Source organism: Arachis stenosperma, chromosome 10 (genome assembly GCF_014773155.1).
Source record: "Arachis stenosperma cultivar V10309 chromosome 10, arast.V10309.gnm1.PFL2, whole genome shotgun sequence".
Lineage (NCBI taxonomy): Eukaryota > Viridiplantae > Streptophyta > Magnoliopsida > Fabales > Fabaceae > Arachis > Arachis stenosperma.
In genome coordinates, this window is record NC_080386.1 from 38749647 (window position 1) to 38755646 (window position 6000).

The following is a 6000-nucleotide window of genomic DNA, read 5'->3' on the forward strand; positions in this document are numbered from 1 at the left end:
GCTGTGGGTGGCGGCGGGGGTGGTGCTGTGCTGCCCTGTTGAGTCAGTGGGCGACGACGTCGTGTTGTGCTCTCTCTTCTGGGTCAGTGTTGTGCTGCCTTCTGGGTCAGTGGGTGGCGTCTTTGCGAAGAGGAAGGCTTCGGCGTCAGGATTCGGAGGAGCGAGAGCGACTGAGTAATGAGAGATTGGGGAGATTTGGGTGCACAGGTGTGGAGATTTGGAGAAGAGAGAGCGAGAGCGATTGAGTAGTAGAGAGCGCAGGTTAGGGAATGGGGATTTGGGGTTAGGGACAGAGATGGCTGGGATGCTCTCACACTCGTGTAGCAGCTTTATTCGTTTAGCGAGTGGGGGTCTGGGGGGTGGGCTTAGTCATTTTTAGGGGTTTTTCTAACCGGTTCGGTTCGGTTCGGTTAGAGTTTTCAAAGTTAAAACTGAAAACCGAACCGAACCGCAAAAAAAATAGCAAAACAAGTTTTTTTTCGGTTTTTTACAGTTTTTGGTTAATTCAGTTCTCGATTATTTCGGTTCGGTTTGTCGGTTTAGTTTGGTCTGGATTGGTTTTGAATACCCCTACACGTTAGCATCATCAGTACGGGTAGGAATTGCTTCCACCCATTTAGAAACATAATCAACAACTAACAGAATATATAAAAAACCATTCGAGTTTGGAAAGGGACCCATGAAGTCAATACCCCAAACATAAAAAATTTCACAAAACAACATGAGTTGTTGGGGCATCTCATCCTTCTTGGATATGTTTCCAAACCTTTGGCAATGGTGGCAAGAGTTATAGAAAAGATTAGCATCCTTAAAAAGTGTGGACCACCAAAATCCGCAGTCTAAAATTTTTCTTGCAGTTTGGAGGGGGCCGGATCGTCGGTTAGGAATTTCTCTCTTTTCTCCCAAAAGGGAAGGAAGGAAAGATGGATTTTAGCGTTGCATGTATAGTCCTAACCGACAAGGCAACTCACAACCAAAGTTTAGATTAGAGATGTCACAATTCAAAACTAATTTAAATTCGGGAGTAGAATCCCGAGTCGTCTCCCAAGGACTAGTGCCAATGAGTGCACAATTTCGGTTGTGATAATAAAGGGATTTCTAATAAAGAGATAAAGAATTAAAGGAATGAAAGAACACTCAAAATTGCAATTAATAAACTAATAAAGGAATTAAAGAACTAGCTATGTAATATGAACAAGTAAGATATAAAAGTGATTGATGTATGTGTGTGTGTGTGTAATTCAAAGCATAAAAGGGATTCTTGGCTTGGGATGAGCTACGGGATCCTTTCCTTGTTGCAACCACAACTATGACAATTGTGATAGATCAATCTAACTTCGTTAACTCTTACATCGAAGAGTAGGTCAAGTGAGCATAGTTGTTCTTAATCCACAAATCTTAACTCACTTGCTAATTGCCTTAGCAACAAGTTAGTGTTGGTGGAAACAAGAACAATTAACAATCCAAGAATTATAACTAAATGTTGGACATCCTAACTCTAGGAACCTATATGCTCATTTCCCCAAACCAAGAGGTGGAAACTTAGCCCATAATCAAAATTGACATTTCCACAAACACTTGGTGGGCATAAACATTAGACATGGAAAAATTGAGAAAATGCTTAAAACTATGAGCAACAATTGATCAAAATCAACAATACCAAATCAAACAAGCATATAACAATTACCAATCATCAAATTTATCAACAAGAGATCAAAATTGCAAACAAGTGTATATATTAACTATATGTCTTTAACTACAAGAAGAGTATCAAAATTGTAACTATAAAAAGTAGTAATTAAGAAATATTTATAATGGAGGCAAGTAAAAATCCAAGATAAAAAATGGAAAATGGCACTTGAAATGTAAACCCTAATAGAGTTGAGAGAAAACTTAGAGAAAAACTAAACCTAAAGCCTCCTACTACTATCTAAAAACTACCCCTAATGCGATGCTCCTTTTTCCAAATGTTGCCCCTCCAATATGAGCTCGAGCCATCAGATTTGGGCCTCCAAAAGCTCCCAAAACGCGAGTCACGTGCATTTTTAATGAATGCACGCGCTGGTACCTGTGCGTATGCACACTCGGCTGAATTCTCAGGTTGTGCGTACGCACAAGAGGCTGTAAATACACACACTTTGCAATACTTTTTTCCTTTTTTTCTTCATGTTTCCTCCCTCTTGCATGCTCTTCTTCCATTCTTACCAAGCCATTCCTACCTATTGCATCTGAAATCACTCCATAAAATATCAAGGCATCAAATGGAATGTATATGGAATAAAATTGACTAAATTAGGCACAAAGAGCATATTTTCATAATCAAGCATAATTTAGGAGGAAAACTCAAAAGCATGCTATTTAAGGGAATAAGTGTAGGTTTGTATGATGAAATCCACTCAATTTCAACAAAAAATCATCATCAAATATGGATCCATCAATTTCTCCACACTTAAACACTAGCATTCCTCATGCTAATCATAATCAAAGGAGATGAATGAAAGAGCCAACAATTTATTTAATGTACTACCTATATGCATGCAACTATCCTAGATGTTACCTACTAATATTTACTCTACTGAAATTTAGTAGAAACAAACCATGAAATTCTAATCAATCCCAAGCAAGCCTTAAGGCCAAGGCAAATAGTCAATGCACTATGATCAATGCCCCAAGAATCGAATTGAGATTTTCAAAAATTAACAAATTACTTGCAAGAAGATACAATACAAGAGATAAGAACATAGAATTGAGCGTCCAAACCCCTCAGTGTTTTGGGCTTAATCACTCACTTATCCTTTAATCGTGTTTTTCAAATATTTGCAAGTCATCTAACAATCAACTAACACTTGATGCATGAAAACAAATATCATGAAGTCTTTGGAAGGTTGTAATGGGGCTAAGGTTAAGGTAGGATTAATATGGTTAAGTGGACTTAGTGAATTAGATCTTTGATTAGCTCAAGTGTCCCACCTAATCCTATATCACCCTATGTATACATAATAAAACAACCTAACTTCCCATTTATCTCCTTTCTCACATTCACTCATGCATTTCCATTCTAAGACACACACATATGCACTCTTTATTTAGCTTTTTATTTCATATGCTACTATGCACAAGATTTGAATTGATTTGATTGTTTCTTTTTTTTACAAAATCAAAATTTCTTGTTTTTGTCAACAACAAGAGATGCATATGTCTTGAACAATGAATGCATGAGTGTTTACCCATTTTCCAAATTTTCACAATGAATATCCCATGTAACTTCATCACCAATATTTTCCAACAATTTTTTCCCACACTTTAAGTAACACACACACTACTCCACCCAAGTTAATCAAAGAAGCAATCCAAGGACATCCATGATTTTTTCACTTTAGAGAGAATAACGTGCTTAGAATCAGAACAAAAGGGGATTTAAAAGCCTCAAAAAGGGATTACAAAGGTGAATGTAAGGGTTGGCCGTATGGGTTAGTGAATTCAATATCAAAAATGGCATCAATCATACTAAATTCATTGAAACACCAGATATAGGACATAAAGATTGGTATACAAAATTGTGATTCACACTTTTCACAACTCCGTATAGCTGACCAGCAAGTGCACTGGGTCATCCAAGTGATACCTTACTGAGTAAGGGTCGATCTCACGGAGATTGATGGCTTGAAGCAAGCTATGGTCATCTTGTACATCTCAGTCAGGCGAATTCAAATGGTTATGAGGTTTTGATAACTAAAAGATAAATAAAACGAAAAATAAAATAAAGTTACTTATGTAGTTCTTTGGTGGGAATTTCAGATAAGCGTTTGGAGATGCTTTGTTGCCTCTGAACCTCTACTTTCCTATTTTCCTCATCCAATCATGCGTACTTCCTTCCATGGCAAGCTGTATGTTGGTGGATCACCATTGTCAATGGATACCATCCGTCCTCTCAGTGAAAACATGTCCTCTACAGTTTCCCGCATGGCTAATCAGCTGTTGGTTCTTGATCGTTTCGGAATATAATATATTTATTCTTTTGCATACTGTCATTGCGCCCAACAGTCACGAGTTTGAAGCTCGTCACAGTCATCCCATCCCTGATCCTACTCGGAATACCACATACAAGGTTTAGACTTTTCAAATTTTAAGAATGCTGCCAATTGATTCTAGCTTATACCACGAAGGTTCTAACATCACAGATTCGAATGCTCTGTTGTCAGGAGAGGTGATTCAGATCCGTGGGTCAGAGACCAAAGAGTGTATACTCCAGCTATCATCCAATGACTATGTTGAACATCATGTAGACCGTTTTGTGGTTGTCAGGCACGCGGATCTTGGTTAAGCGAGTAACGAAGATTGGGTGATTATCACGGGTCACCCTTTCATTCTGACTTAACTGAATTAAGTACAAGAGTATATCTTGGAGGAGAAGTAGGCATGAATTGAATAGAGAAACAATAATACTTGCATTAATACTCAAGGAACAGCAGAGCTCCTTACCTTAATCTGTGAGGTGTAGAAACTCCACCGTTGGAAAATACATAAGAATAAGGTCTAGGCATGGCCGAACGGCCAGCCTCCCCAAATAGCATAATACATTCGAAATAGGGTTCAAAGACCTGATCAAAGGATCGAAAAATGGTCCAAAGATGTGAATACAATAGTAAGAAGTGCTATTTATACTAAACTAGTAAACTAGGTTTACAAAAAATGAGTAGATAGTGCAGAAATCTACTTCCGGGGCCTACTTGGTGTGTGTTTGGGCTGAGCATTGAAGCTTTCACGTGCATAGGCTCTTCTTGGAGTTTAAACGCCAGTTTTGGTGCCAGTTTGGGCGTTTAACTCCAGCTTTGGTACCAGTTCTGGCGTTTTACACTAGAAAAGGGTCTCTGGTGAGCGTTTGGACACCAGTTTGGGCCATCAAATCTCAGGCAAAGTATGACCTATTATACATTGATGGAAAGCCCAAGATGTCTACTTTCCAACGCAATTAAGAGCGCGCCAATTGGGATTTTATATCTCTAGAAAATCTACTTCGAGTGCAGGGAGGTCATAATCCAACAGCATGTGCAGTCCTTTCTCAGCCTCTGAATAAGATTTTTGCTCAGGTCCCTCAATTTCAGCCAGAAAATATCTGAAATTACAAAAAAAAACACACAAACTCAGTAAAGTCCAGAAATGTGATTTTTGCATAAAAACTAATAAAAATATACTAAAAAGTAACTAAAACATACTAGAAACTATGTAAAAACAATGCCAAAAAGCGTATAAATTATCCGCTCATCAAAGATTCAAGCAAATCTAAGATCACAATAAAAAAGGTGTATAACACACAAAAACAAACTTTATGGTTGAAAATGTGCAACCATTCATTAGAGCTCAAATCTCACTAGATATGTTGTTGTAGCTCTTTTTCTACGTTCTATGAAAAAGGATACTTCAAGTAAGTTGAAAAACAAATTTTTAATTCACTTCAATGGAACACCCTAAGAGAGATTTCATGAGAATTTCTTATTGTTCTACCAAACTTATTTACTCTACCATGCAACATGCAAATATTTACTACCATAAAACTATAAGCACTAAAATATATGCAAAAAATCAAGCAAAGTGCAATAATAACAAAATTACCAAGAGGAAAAAAAACTAAAAAGTGTTGCAAAGTGTCTAGGAAAATAATTTTTATCCCCCAAAATTGTAGATCCTCCCCCATACTTAATTAAAGCACGGTCCTCTATGCATGCTCATAATCTGGGAAAATGAGAACTAGGGGGTTCCACCTTCAACTGGTGGGTACTGGGGCTCGGGTTGATTACTTTATAGTCTTCCTCCATATCCAACTCGGGTGAGGCTGTTGGAATCGGGCTGGGGTCTCTTCTGTCTAGTCTTGTCGCTATCCAATTGAACCGCTTGCACTCAAGTCGCTCCATGCGGCGGATATCAAGCAACATGTCTTGTACAATGTCTGGAAGAGACTGTAGAAAAGGTAGTGGAGTTGATGAAGTCAATGGTGCTGAT